This window comes from Dromiciops gliroides, chromosome 3 (genome assembly GCF_019393635.1).
Source record: "Dromiciops gliroides isolate mDroGli1 chromosome 3, mDroGli1.pri, whole genome shotgun sequence".
Lineage (NCBI taxonomy): Eukaryota > Metazoa > Chordata > Mammalia > Microbiotheria > Microbiotheriidae > Dromiciops > Dromiciops gliroides.
Window position 1 is genome coordinate 45884335 of NC_057863.1, and position 14606 is coordinate 45898940.

Below are 14606 nucleotides of genomic sequence, written 5' to 3' on the forward strand. Positions count from 1 at the left end.
AAGCTGGAAAGCGACAGGCGTTCTGCTGTATTTTCAGCTGATTCCTGGGCAGTGGTATTTTTTCAGGTATTATAATTTCCCTTTCCCCATTTTATTTCCTTTCCCTTGATCCTACTGATCCTGTTTGTGTGTGTGTGTGTGTGTGTGTGTGTGTGTGTGTGTGTGTGTGTGTGTGTGTTTAAGTTCGTTCTTGTTAAAATAAATCTTGTTCTGTTTTGAGGGAGGCTGCCGGTCTCCTTCCTTGCCCCAATATTATGGTGAGCCGCTTAGCTAGCACTCCCCAATTAAAAATTGGTCCCCACATTACAAAGGTTTGTTTTTTTTTTTTAATCAACACAGGAGGAGGAAAAGAGGTAAGGAGAAAGAGAGGAAAAACGATTTTAATTAAAACATTTCAATTTAAAGATAGGCTAATTGGCCTGGTCTTGAGATCCAAACAGTATAGGACTGCAGAAACACATTTTTTTTTCTGACAAACTCTGAGAATTTGGATAAGGTGAGGGACTAGACTTTTGATTTAATTAATATGGGAAACTCCTGGATAAGAAAACTCCTTTTACCAATTCAGGTCTGTACATTCTCTGAAACTTAAGAGATTTAGAAAACTGAGCCAGTACGCACCAACCTACATCTGCCTGGATCCAGAGCCATTTTTCTAACAAATGAGTCATGCCGCCTCTCTTTAGAGAAAGTAGAATTATGCTACAAATTCACTCAATTATACATACATACCATTTGATATCAATGATATCATTACTAGACATTCTCCAAAGAGATCAAAGACAAAAAGAAAGACCCAATATATGCAAAAATACCTATAGCAGCATTTTTCTTGTCGTAGCAAAGCCATAGAAGGAAAGTAGGTGTCCATCAATTGGGGAATGACTGAAGAAATCATGGCACATGAAATATGAGAATATTAAGGGCTCCATAAGCAATAATGAACATGAAGAATTTGGGAAAATTCAGGAAGATGCAGAATGAAGTAAACCAGATCAGGAGAAGGGTTGACTCAACGGCCACTTCAATATAGAGGAAAATACTTTTGAAGGACATCAGAACTCTAATCCATATAGTGACCAATCATCATTTCAGAAGATGGGTGATGAAGCACACACTCTGCCTCTTGACAGAGGTGATAGACTAGAAGTGGAGAATGATGGGGAAATAATGGCAGAGGAAGAATGGGGCCCAGTTCTCACCACCACTACTCCAATAAAGATCAAAGAAATGCCAGGGATAGGGACATCTAAGTAGAAAGAGACGTACATTTCCAGATGTGGGCAATACATTGATTTGTTTTGCTTAATTGTACTTTATTACAAGTCTAGGATGGGGAAGGTAAAGGGAATCATTGGAAAGTGATAGGATATTTTTTGAGAGCATCAATATGACATATATATGTATGAATGCATGTATATATGTGTGTATACACATATATACACATAAACATACGCACATACTTACATACACTTATATGTGTATATATGTATGTGTACATATATGTGTGTGTATATATATATATATATATATATATATACATGAAAGACTCCAGGAACAAGGTTTAATATCACCCTATTATGCATTACCCAGATGCCCTTTGAAAACCCATTAGGGATTTGTATCTCATGAGATATACATGAGATAAATATCTGCCTCCCTCTCTTGAGTTCAACACCTTAGCTACACAAATCTATGGGGATTTATATCACAGGGCAACAAAGGAGGCAGCAATAAATTGTCCAGAGACGCCTGAGCTCTTTCCCAAATTCTAGTCTGTACTTTTATTCAAAGACTTACAGGGGGATGTGGAGGCAGAGAATCAAGATGCAAAAACCCCTTCCCCATATGTTTTGCCTTCAAAGTGAGATGGCCCACGTTCTCCTCTTGAACCCAAGGGTTGAGTCATAGGCTTGGGATCAGGGTAGAGGGAGAGAAAAAGGGATTACACTGAGCTTCCAAGAAATCCTTGGGCCCCAGGGAATCCAAGTCTATTCATTCAGTAGTCCCAGATCTATTTCATTCTTCCTGCTAGCCAAAGGGAACTTTCATTACCCGAATTATCTGATGTATCTTCGTTGCTATTTGAGAATGACCTGGGTGAAAGGACTTCCCTTAACTTAATAAGGATGAATTAATTTGTCCCATACCCCAAGAAAGTGATGAGCCCACTCCTCTTCACACCAAGCCCTCACATCTGACAGTAGCTTCCTCTCCCAGTCTCTCTTCTACTCACCTAGACACACTCTACATCTTCAATCCCCAACCTAATCTCACCCATCCTACTCTTTTACCTACCAATGTGAGTGGTGTCTGTACCCTTGTTGTTCTTCCTTTTTGCCATCCTCATTTTCCCATCACCATGCATGCAACTGTGTACACAGGTATGTGTACAAGCATATATTTGTGTACACAACTGGTATAATTCAAAGTAGGCACCCGAGGAATGTTGAGTGACTTGTTCAAGATTACTCAGCAGTAAAGGATGGGTAGGATTAGAACCCACATCCTCTGATTCCAAAGATAGTACTTGGATAGTGGTAAATAGATCACTAGACTTAGGAAGTCAGAAAGACCTGTGTTCAAAACTTGCCTTAGACACTTAGTAGTTATGTGACACAATGAAACAATAAAAGCTTGCACATATACCCATTTTAAGGTTTACTAAGCACTTTAAAAACATCTCATTTTATCCTCATACCAATCCTGGGACAGAAGTGCTATTATTATCTCTATCGTACAAATGAGAAAACTGAGGCAGAGTGACTTGGTCAGAGAGGTATATTTTTAATAAAGTGTCTGAAGCAGGATTTGAACTCAGAGGTCTTCCTAATTCCAAGTCCTAAGGTCCATCCACTTGTATCAACTATACTTTCTTCATCTTTAAGTAACAAAATGGCCTCTGGAGCCTTTTTTTTTTTTTTGCATTTTTATTTATTTATTTATTTCCATTACATGTAAAGATAGTTCTCAACTTTTGTTTATATAAGCTTTCCAATTTCAGATTTTTCTCCCTCCCTCCCCCCTCCCCTAGAAAGCAGGTAATCTGATATAGGTTATATATATATATATATATATATATGTGTGTGTGTGTGTGTGTGTGTGTGTGTGTATGTATGTATGTGTATGTATGTATATATACATATATATTAATCCTATTTCTGCATTAGTCATGTTATAAGAGAAAAATCAGAGCAATGATGAGAAACCTCAAAATAGAAAAAACAGCACCAAAAACAAAAGAAATAGTATGGTTTATTCAGCATCTATACTCCACAGTTCTTTTTTTTTTTCTTAGATTTGGAGATCCTCTTCTATCATGAGTTCCCTGGAACTCTTCTGTACCATTGCATTGGTGAGAAGAATCTAGTCCATCACAGTAGATCAACACTCAACGTTGATGATACTGTGTACAATGTTCTTCTGGTTCTGCTCATCTCACTCATCATCAGCCCATGTAAGACCCTCCTGCTCATTGTTTCTTACAGCACAATAGTATTCCATTACATTCATATACCACAACTTGTTCAGCCATTCCCCAATTGATGGGCATCCCCTCAACTTCCAATTCCTTGCCACCACATAAAGAGCAGCTATAAATATTTTTGTACATGTGGGTCCCTTTCCCCCCTCCATGATCTCTTTGGGAAAAAGATCCAAAAGTAGTATTGCTGGGTTAAAGGGTATGCACAGCTTTATCGCCCTTTGGGCATAATTCCAAATTGCTCTCCAGAATGGTTGGATCTGTTCACAGCTTCTGGAGCCCTTTCAACCCTTAAGGTCATGATACTAGCTCTTTCCACTCTTCCTTGTACTCTGACTTCTTTATTATTATTTTTTAACAATACACCGTTATTTTAAAATCAACATTCATGATCAGTATCATTCAAACACCATTTTGTTTTGCTTAACTGTGTTTAGTTACAAGGTGGGAAAGGATGTGGGGGGGGGGGATGGGGAAGAGTTGTTTAGAGGCCAACAAGATTAAGTTGCCTGCGCCAGGGTCACAAACCAGCATGGATCAGATGTTGAATTTGAACTCAGTTCTTCTTGGTTTTGTGACCAGCTCTCTGCAATATGTAGTAAGCACTCACTATAGAAAGAGTCCTGGGAGAGATGCTGAGATCAATATGACTTGAATCCTGCCCTTGGGAAGCTTTTGTGGAATTCTCTTAAGGATATTGACAGCATCATCAGATTACACAGATTGAAAAACATTCCACCAATCATATTGACTCCTGAATAGTGATGGGGGTTAGGAGGATGAAAGGAAGAAATGCACTTGTGTCTTCAAAAGATATAAATACGTTGACTTGCTATGTAGGGAGGCTGTCTCACGTGCACTATAGCACTGGATAGTATGTAGAATGGAAACAACCCTGCACTGGGCATTGGAAACTAGTCCTAGCTTTGCTAACCAGTCATAGGCATAGATTTAGGGCTGGCCAGCTCCTTAGGGATCAACTATTCAACTGGTTTTTGACCTGTTTTGGTATTGTGCACTCCTTTGACAATCTGCTGAAGCCCATGGACTCCTTCTTAAAATATTTTTTAATTCATAATTGAAAGAATGCTAAGTTTCAGTTAGAGGTTAGTAAAAATTAAAATATAATTTTCCCCCATCCAAATTCATATACCTTGGGTGTAGATGGAAAGGAATGCCCATAAACCCTAGAACTTCTGATATAGTCCTACTCTTTATTTTAAAGATAACAAACTCAAACCCAGTGAGTTTTGAGTGACTTGCCCAAGGTCACACAGTCAGTAAGTGGCAGAGCTTGGGATTTCAACTCAGGTCTTCTAACTCCAAATCCAGAATGCCTTCTACTGCCCCATCTTAGTTGTTGTTTTACTTCTCTGACCTCAACTGTCTCATTTTAAAATGAGAACTCTGGACTACATGACCTCCTAGGTCCCTTCCAACAAATTCAATGATTCTGGCCAAATTCAGTCACTACCTTTGTGTTATCTGGATGTCTGCCAACTTGAGATTCAGGAAGTCATTTCTCCTCTTTTGATAGGGTATCTCTATTTTGTAACTTTATATTTTCCTTGCTCAACATCAAAAATCATCAGATCTTCTTTCGAGTAGATAAAACCATGTCAATTTGAGAAAACAGATCATAGTGGGGAGCCTTGGGTGTGGGGCACTCCAAAGTAAGAAAAACTCACAAAGTCACTAAGGCAGTATCATCACCGGAAGCAGGAGTAATAAACAAAGTGAGGAAAAGGTTTTGATAATGCCTTTGTCTGTGGAGGGTAATAGGGATCTGTCTGCTTCCCCCACACACACACTCCAGAGCCTGCACACACCATCTGTTATTTATATCTGACAGTCTGCAATTGCTATACGTGACCTTTGTTGTTAGTAACCAGGACAAAGCTGTCCGGACAGTGGGCTGCTCATCCTCCCATTTCTTAGCAGTTGGGTCTATAAAACCCATGCCCATTTAAAGGTGGTGGCTCAGGACATCCCCATCACGTGTCACTAAATAGAAATAAATCACTTTCATCCCTGTTGGGAAGAAAGTTATAAATAACACTTCAGGGTAATCTTTCAACACAGAGAGACCATGGTTACTAGGATACATGCAATGCAGTCATGTCATCTGGTATTATTATTTATCCATATGGGTTGGCCCCCATCCCTCGTTACCTCTTTTTGGTCTAGCAAGCAGTCCTCCTGTGTGTAAATCTTGCCCATTTGGCCCTTTGCTATAATTTTTTTAATGAAGGCAGAATATTCTATCAGACTTAAATGAACTACATGCTCTGGGTATTGAAAGAAGGGACAGATATTTATGCTAAGTCCATAGTATAGGGGGGAAAGTACTATATCTTGAGCCCAAGGACCTGAGTTCAAAACCCACTTCTGACACTTACTAACTGTGTAACATTGGAGAAATCATTTGACTTCTGTTGGTCTCAATTTTCTCATCTATAAAATGAAGGGGTTTGACCAGAAGGTCTCTAAAGTCCTCCTCAGCACTAAATTTATGATCCTTTGACCTTTCAAATATCATGGAGAACCAGAAAGGTACTACAAGATTAGAGAATGAAAGGCAAGTCAAAAAGCATTTATTAAGCACCTACTATGTGCCAGGTGTCATGCTAAGTGCTGGGGATACAAAGAAAGGCAAAAAACAGTCCCTGCTCTCAAGGAGCTCCCAGTCTAATGGGGGAGACAATATGCAAATCACTAAATACAAATAGGACATGTACAAGATAAATAGGTCATCCCAGAGTATAGGAAAAGCTTCCTGTAGAAGGTGAAATTTTAGCTGGGACCTGAAAGAAGCCAGGAGGGACAGAGTAAGAAGAAAAGCATTCCAAGGGAGGGGGGCAGCCAGTGAAAATGCCCAGAGTCAGGAGATGAAAGGTCTTGTGTAAGGAACAGCAAAACTGGCAGGGGGAGTTGGGGGGAGAGTCACAGAGCACTCGGAGAGGAGCAACATTATCTAAGAACTATCAGTCACTGAACTTGACTTTGACTCCTGGCATGATTCTATAGCATATTATTTGAATAAACATTTGGTGCACATTTAGGAAAAAAAGCCATGATCACAAAAAACCATTGTGAATAAGTTACACCAGTCTCAACTCATTTCCTTTTTTTTTTTTTTTGATTAGGTTTTTGTTGTTGTTGAGTCACATTCAACTCCTCATGACTCCGTTTAGGTTTTTTTGGCAAATATCCTGGTGTGGTTTGCCATTTCCTTCTACAGCTCATTTTACATATGAGGAAACTGAGGCACGGGGTAAAGTGACTTGCCTCGGTTCACATAGCTAGTTAAGTATCTGAGGCCAGATTTGAACTGAAGAAAATGAGTCTTCCTGACTCCATGCCTGGCACTCTATCCACTATGCCACCTAGCTGCCCATAAGTCACCTGGATTAGAATGCTATAGATGTTATTTACCTAGAGTTTATCAAAACCTTTGACCAAATACTCCCATACCATTCTTGTAGAAAATAAGGGATGGGAGTTGGATGGTAATACAGTTAGGGGTGTTTGAAACTGGTTGACTGAATGGATCTAAAGAGTAGCAATCAATGGCTTTATGACTTGGAAGTAGGTGTCTAGTGGAGTGTCCCAGAGGTTATGCTTGGCTCTATGCTGTTCAACAATTTTATTAGTGACTGGGATAAAGACATAGTTGACTTGCTCATCAAATATACAGATGATAAAAATCTGGGAAAAACAATAAACACTTTGGATGATATGTATAAAGATGCAAAATGATCCCAATGTGAGAGAGCACTGGTTAACTATAATAAGACAAATATAATAGTGATAAATGCCAAGTTTTACCATTGGGTTCAAAGAGTCAACTTTCCAAGTATGATATGGGGGAAACATGACTATAGACAACAAATCATCTCAAAAAAAGATAGAGGGGAATTTGGTGGTCTACAAACTCAATATTAGCCAACACTGTGACGTAGGAGCCAAAAAAAAGTAATGCAATCTTAGGTTATATTCAGAGAAACAGAGGATTAATGACTAGGGAGACTCAGACTCTTAGAATGAATTCTGAAATTGCATTCACTTTTTTGGCTCCCATATCACTTGTCTGTGTGAGCCCAGTCCTTAGGAGGGCCTGGGCTATTACATCAAACAGCTAGGAAATAATCCTTCCATTGTGCTCTGTACTTATTCAGGTTATCATGTCTAGATTTAGTTTCTGCAATTTGAGAGATATATTGAGAAATAAGGGGGGAGAAAGCCTCTGAAATGTATAAAGGTATGAAGAACAAGGCTTCTGAAGAAATTTCATAGTTCAAGTTTTTTAATCTAGAGAAAGAGGAAAGATGAGAGAAGGGGTAATTTAACAGATGATATGAAGTTCTCAGTGGTCTTATGGAGTATTTCTAGGAGTTAGTGACTAGCCATTTCTATCCCCACAGAAGACAGAGCTGAAGGAAACTGACAAGAATTTAAGCATGAAGGATTTAACACAAGCAGAAGGAAGAAATTCCTGGTTAATTGAACACTAATCAACTTTAATAAAGTCAATGTGGAATGACCACTGTAGAGATTTATGAGTATGATCATCACCTTTTTTGGATAACAATAACAGTAACAACAACAGAGATAATAAATACCTGGTGAGGCAATATGCCTTTGCCTGAGTGAGTGAGCCACTTAGCCTGAGTTTTCTCATCTATAAAAAGGGGGAGGGGAATTATGGACTAGAACAGGGTTTCTAAAAATAATAAACACTTTTATTTAAAGTTTTGAATTCCAAATTCTTTTTTTCTTTTTTCTTTTCTTTCTCTTTCTTTCTTTCTTTTTTTTTGGTGGGGCAATGAGGGTTAAGTAACTTGCCCAAGGTCATACAGCTAGTAAGTGTCAAGTGTCTGAGGGCAGATTTGACCTCAGGTCCTCCTGAATCTAGGGCCAGTGCTTTATCCACTGCACCACCTAGCTGCCCCCTGAATTCCAAATTCTATTCCTTTTTCCCTCCCTCTTCTTCCCCATCCCTAAGGTGGTAAGCAATCAGATAAAGGTTATACATGTACAATTATGTAAAACATTACTATATTAGTTCTTTTGTACAAGAAAAATATGAAAGAAATCAAGTGAAAAGGAGTATGTTTCAGTCTGTGTTAAATCAATCTCAGTTCTTTCTTTGGAGGTGGATAGTATGCTTCATCAAAAGTCCTTTGGGATTGTCTTAGATTGTTGGATTGATGAGGATAATTAAGTCATTCACACTTCTTCTTCAAACAATATTGCTATCTCTGTGAACAATGTTCTCCTGGTTCTGCTCACTTCACTATTAAATCAGTTCATACAAGTCCTTCCAGGCCTTTTTGATGAAAGACCTCAGAAGCCTTTCATTTCTTATAGCACAATAATATTCTAACAATCATATACCACATTTTATTTAGTCATTCCCCACTTGATAGACATTCCCTTGATTTCCAATTCTTAGCCACCACAAAAAGAACTGCTATGAATAATTTTGTCTTTTTTTCTCTTTTGGGGAATGTCTGAGATATAAACCTGGTAGTGGTATTGATGGATCAAGGGCTATGCACAGTTCTATAGCCCTTTGGGTATAGTTCCAAATTGCTTTCCAGAATGGTTGGATCAGTTCACAACTCCACCAACAGTGGATTAGCATCCCAGTTCTCCCACATCCCCTCCAACATCAAACATTTTCCCTTTTTGTTATATTTGCCATTCTGATAGATATGAGGTGGTACCTCAGAGTTGTTTTAATTTGCATTTCTCTGATCAATAGTCATTAAGAGCATATTTTCAAATAACTATAGATAGTTTTAATTTATTTGTCTGAAAACTGCCTTACAACAGAGTTTTTTAAACTTTTTACCCTTGCGACCCTGTGGAAATTTATTTTGATTTGGGGACCCTACCTTTAGGCTGAGATTAGAAAGCCTTAGGCCCTCAGGGTCTCTCCCTCTCCTCCTCAGCCTCAGCTGATCGAAAAAGCTCCGTGGGCTATACAAGACGCCAGGTCAGACAGCTGGGGGAAAAAAAGCCGCCAGCTCCCTCTGACATGAGTGGATCCCAGATAGCCTGTGCTGAGGCACGTGAAACTTGGAGCGCACCCCCCCCCACCAGCCGCAGCTCTGGCTGGTGGATTAGCTTGGTCTGTGGGGGCGAAGGAAGCCCCAAGATTTGAGTGGAGAGAAGAAAAGGTATATATAGACCTGGGAGTTAGCTAGGAGGGAGGAGGAAGGATGGACTAGAGAAAAGGAAGGAGACTAGGAGGGGGGACGGATGAAGGAGACGGACTAGATAAAGGACAGACTAGAGGACCGGCTGAGGACAGACTAGATAGACAAGACTCAGGGGTTCGGACGGACAAGAAGAGGTCAAGAGGCGGCTGAGGAGAAGGCAAAGATTGGAGACTAGAGACGGGGCTACAAGGACGCAGGAGAAGACGAGAAGGACTAGGAGCAGGCAAAAGAGAGGCCAAAGGGCAAACTGACAGAGCAGACAGACAGAAGGTTACAGGCCTTAATACAAACCAGGGAAAGTGTAAGGTGCCCTGAGACCGGAGGCAGCTAAGGCCCTTATTGTATTCAAAAAGTTCCAAGTGCAGCAGGTTCAAAAGAGACCCAGTGGAAAGAGACCGCAGGAAAACAGTCAGGTTGTACTTTATTTCCCTGTATTCCTAATTTGAAATAGTATCTCATAAATAAACTCTGCTTTGATTATTTAGTTAAGAGCCTTCTTAATCTTTAGTCTATCAGTTTGGGAGCAGTGTGGTGGAACTTTATAAATGGCCCATATTAAATTAACGAAGTCAGATAGCCAAATAGTCAAAAGTCCCCAGCTTAGTCCTCCAGTCAGATTAGCCCCCCCAAATTAAGTTAGTCATTAAAAATATTTCAACAGACCCCTTTTCACCAGATTAATTTTTATGCAACCCTAGGTATATAGGTATATAAAGTAAGTATAAATAACCTTTTACCGTTGCCAAATTTTTTGTAATCCCCATATTCAGTTTGGTGATCCCATGTGGGGTCACAACCCACAGTTTAAGAAGCTAGGGACTAGGGGGCAGCTAGGTGGTGCAGTGGATAAAGCACCAACCCTGGATTCAGGAGGACCTGAGTTCAAATCTGGTCTCAGACACTTGACACTTACTAGCTGTATGACCTTGGGCAAGTCACTTAACCCTCATTGCCCCACCAAAAACAAAAAAAAAGCTAGGGAGTAGATGACCTCCAAGGTCCCTTCATGTATTAAATTAATAATCCTCTGATCCCAATGACTTCACATTTGTGTAACAGTTTACCATACATGTCCACATACAAAATGCCATTTGGCTCTCATTGAAAGCCTGTAAGACAGGTAAGAAAGGTATTATTCTACATGGGGATAGTAAGACACAGAGAGATTCAAAGGTTTCCCCAAATCGTGTAGCTAGGGGGATCACCACTAAGGCAATTCCTCACATGGAAGAGACTGGGAAGCCTGCTTGGGGGAGAGTCATGGCAAGTAATAGAAGCATCTTGAAGAGACTTAGGAGCATGTGTAGACAGATAGTCTATCATCTCTATTCCATAGCTATTCTGGTTCTGGTTGGCTAAGCATGTTGTGGATTGGAGAAGGCTCTTTGGCTGGAGGCAGAGGCATTCAAAAGGGTTGGACTTGAATCGGTTTAATTCCTTCACTGATAGCATCCATTGAGAGACAGTGTTGTATGGGGAGTGGCCTTGGGTCTTCTCCCTCTGAAGCTGACATGTAATTTTGTTAATATGAGCCTTGGTTCTTTGCCTTGGTGTTTGTTCTTTCCCTATATATGATGGAAGTTGGAAGCTATGACCTTGTGAGTTTCAAAAGGTCAGTAGAGTAAGCCATCTGGGAGTCCATGTTCTAGGAGCCCAGGAATTGAGCCCATGCCAGGTTGTGCTAGTGCTGATGCCCCAGGGAACTAGGAACAACCTCAAGTACAAGGTCCAGATTTGAGACGAGCATCAATGCCAAATTTGGACATGAACTTGGTGAGACCAATGCTCTGTAGAAATTCTGTTAAGTTTAAATCCATTCCCCCCAGAGACCAAAGTGAAATAGGAGGTAGTGTGCCCTTGAGGTGTCGGGGGTAACCTCAAAGCAAATATCCCTTTGTAAAAACTAATTGATGTTAATTCATTAACTAGTGCTCAGATGCTAGTCATTGGTGGCTAATAGTGGAGGTGACTGCACAGGTGATGGCATTAGAAAAGCACACCAACTTCTCAAATGTACCACTAGGACCCAGAGGTGGAGATGGAGCAGCAGCCTGACTCTGAGAGTATTCACTACAATAGGAAATGACAGGACTCATGGAGATGTGACTTACTTATAGGGTTTAGATTAGACCAGATGACCTTCAAAGTCTACAGCTAGTAGATGATAACCACACTTTCAATCAATCAACAAATATTTATTAAATGTCTACTATGCATCAGGGGCACTGTGCTTAGTGCTAGAGCTACAAAGGAAGGCAAAAACATTTCCTGCCCTCAAGGAGCTTAGATTATTTTTTTGTGGGGCAACAAGGGTTAAGTGACTTGCCCAGGGTCACACAGCTAGTAAGTGTCAAGTGTCTGAGGCCAGATTTTAACTCAGATCCTCCTGAATCCAGGGCCAGTGCTTTAACCACTGCGCCACCTAGCTTTCCCTAGAAGCTTCTATTCTAATGTCTAAGAGACATGTAGAGTAGAAGGAAGGAAAGCTAAAAGAGCAAGGTTCTAGCACCTGAAAACATGGCATGAGAACTGAATCTTAAGGAATGCTGGGAGAGGAAAAGGTAGAAGGAGAGGAAGTGTGAGCATACCAGGTTAGGCTGTGAAGAGCTTTAAATGCCAAAAAAAGAATTTTTTATCTTATCGCGGAAGGAATAAGGGGCCACTGGAGGATACTGAAGTAGTTGGTAGGGAGAGGTCAGATCAACACTTTAGGAAAATCACTTTGGAAAACGAATGGAGGATAGAATAGAAGGGGGAGACTCGATATATTGAAGCCTTAGATGCCTGCACAGTGGTCTACAAAGCAAAATCCTGTATGCCAAACTCTACTGTCTATAACTTCTTTCTTTCTAAATTACAAAATGGCCTTCTATCCAGTATCCCATGCTTTTTCTTGCCCTGTATACAATAGACATTTAATTAATGTGTGTGCAATTAAATTGATCTGATTGCAAACAAACACAAAAGCCTGGAATGCACCTGCAATATAGATCTGGGAAAATGTCAGTCATGCAAAAATATGCTGTTGAAATTTTTGCATTCTAATAAAAATGTTCACAGACCTAGAGGTGCTATTATTATTTTCAGACTGACTATAAGGTTAAATTAGGCATAAGTATCTAAAAATCGATGATTACTTTCTGAAAAACCACAGCATGGTAAAAACATTAAAAATTTACACAGCAATTCCCAGCTTCCAAATACATAATAGTTACTACCATAAAGTCATTAGCAGTTCCTTACAACTTAAAAAAATATATTGACCAAGAAAGCAAAATGAATCCTTAGTTCATTTCACATGGAATATTTATAATAATCTTGCCATGTGGTAATTTTACTTTGTCATTCTGAATGCCTGCCCACCCGAACAATCCAAATTTTCAAGTGTAACAGTTATTTCCATATGCCGAGGACTGTCTTTGAGATACAAGAATCTCTCAACATATGGAACACTTATGTTTCTGGAAAGTTGTACACAACATGAAATTCTATCTGTCCACTTTTCCCATGGTTGCTCATTACATAAGGAGGGATGTATTTCTAGGGAAACCATGTACATAGATCCATTTCTTAAGACAAGATGGACATATCTTTTTGAGTAAACATTGAAGCCTTTTTCTCCTGCCCCACAAATGAGTTTGACTTTCCATTTTAACAATTTCAGAGATTATGGTACAGCTGTGATGACAGCCCAGCAATGATAGATCCAAAAAAGCAAGTGATGAAAAGTCAAAGACTATAGAATCACAAAATCAGAGAATTTAAGAGTTGGAAAGGGACTCATTAGGCGTCTAAGTCAACTCATGACTAAAAAGAATCCCCATTATAATGTGAGTGAATGAGTAGAAAAGCAAGTGGTCGACCAGCTTCTGCTTGAAGAGCCCCATGAAGGAACAACACCCACCATTCCAGCTTTAAACAGGTCTAACTGTTAAGATTTTCCTAGTATCAAACCTAAATTTGTTGTGTGTGTGTGTGTGTGTGTGTGTGTGTGTGTGTATTTTTTCAGAGCTTCCATCATCACTCCCAGTCCTGCCCTCTGTGGCTAAACACAACAAAGTTAATCCCTCTTCCCTATGTCTTAACCCAGACATACCTACTGTTCTTTCTCCATTGGTGTCTTTTCCACGGTTTCTTCTTCACCTCTTTTGCTGTGTTTACCATCGGGCCTCCTGCTCTATACTCCCAATTTCACAGAGCAGCTGTTAAAATCTTGGGCTAGCTCCAAAGTGTGGCTCACTCTCCCCTATTTCTTGTTTTTTTCTTTATAATGTAATGGAAATTATTGGTTTTCATTGATAAATTTTACTTTTATACAGTTGATACCTCTGACCAACCGCCCCCCCCCAACATTCTTTAACAGTTAAGCAAAACTGCCTTAAGGGTGATGGATAATACTTGTTACTTTCCATTTTAGAGTTTCTTGTTTATTACCATAAAGGATAGTAGAGTACTTTAATTTTAAAGTACTCATCAGCATACAACATGAATTTTATTGATTTTTAATATCTTCATTTATGCTATTTTAGTCATCGGGTATATAGTTCAAGTCTTCCTCATTTGTGCCCCCTTCCCCAAAAGTGATGCTAGGCTTTGTGTCAGAACCCTGTAAAAAGTCTCCATCAATATTTATTTTATTATATACATTTGTTCAAGGCACCCCCCCACCAAAAAAAACCCAATTAGCAGTGAAGCAAAACTAATCACAAGTAAAATTGGCCTTCCCATCTCTCATACACATAACAGTATGTTCTTTCACAGATTCTCATATTATCAGTGTTAGAGGCAATACATGTGGATAGGAATATCCATGGGAGAAAACCGATGAAAAAAAAAATCCACACAACTAGGACAACACAGTCCTGGCTCTGACTTGGACATTGATACATTGATTT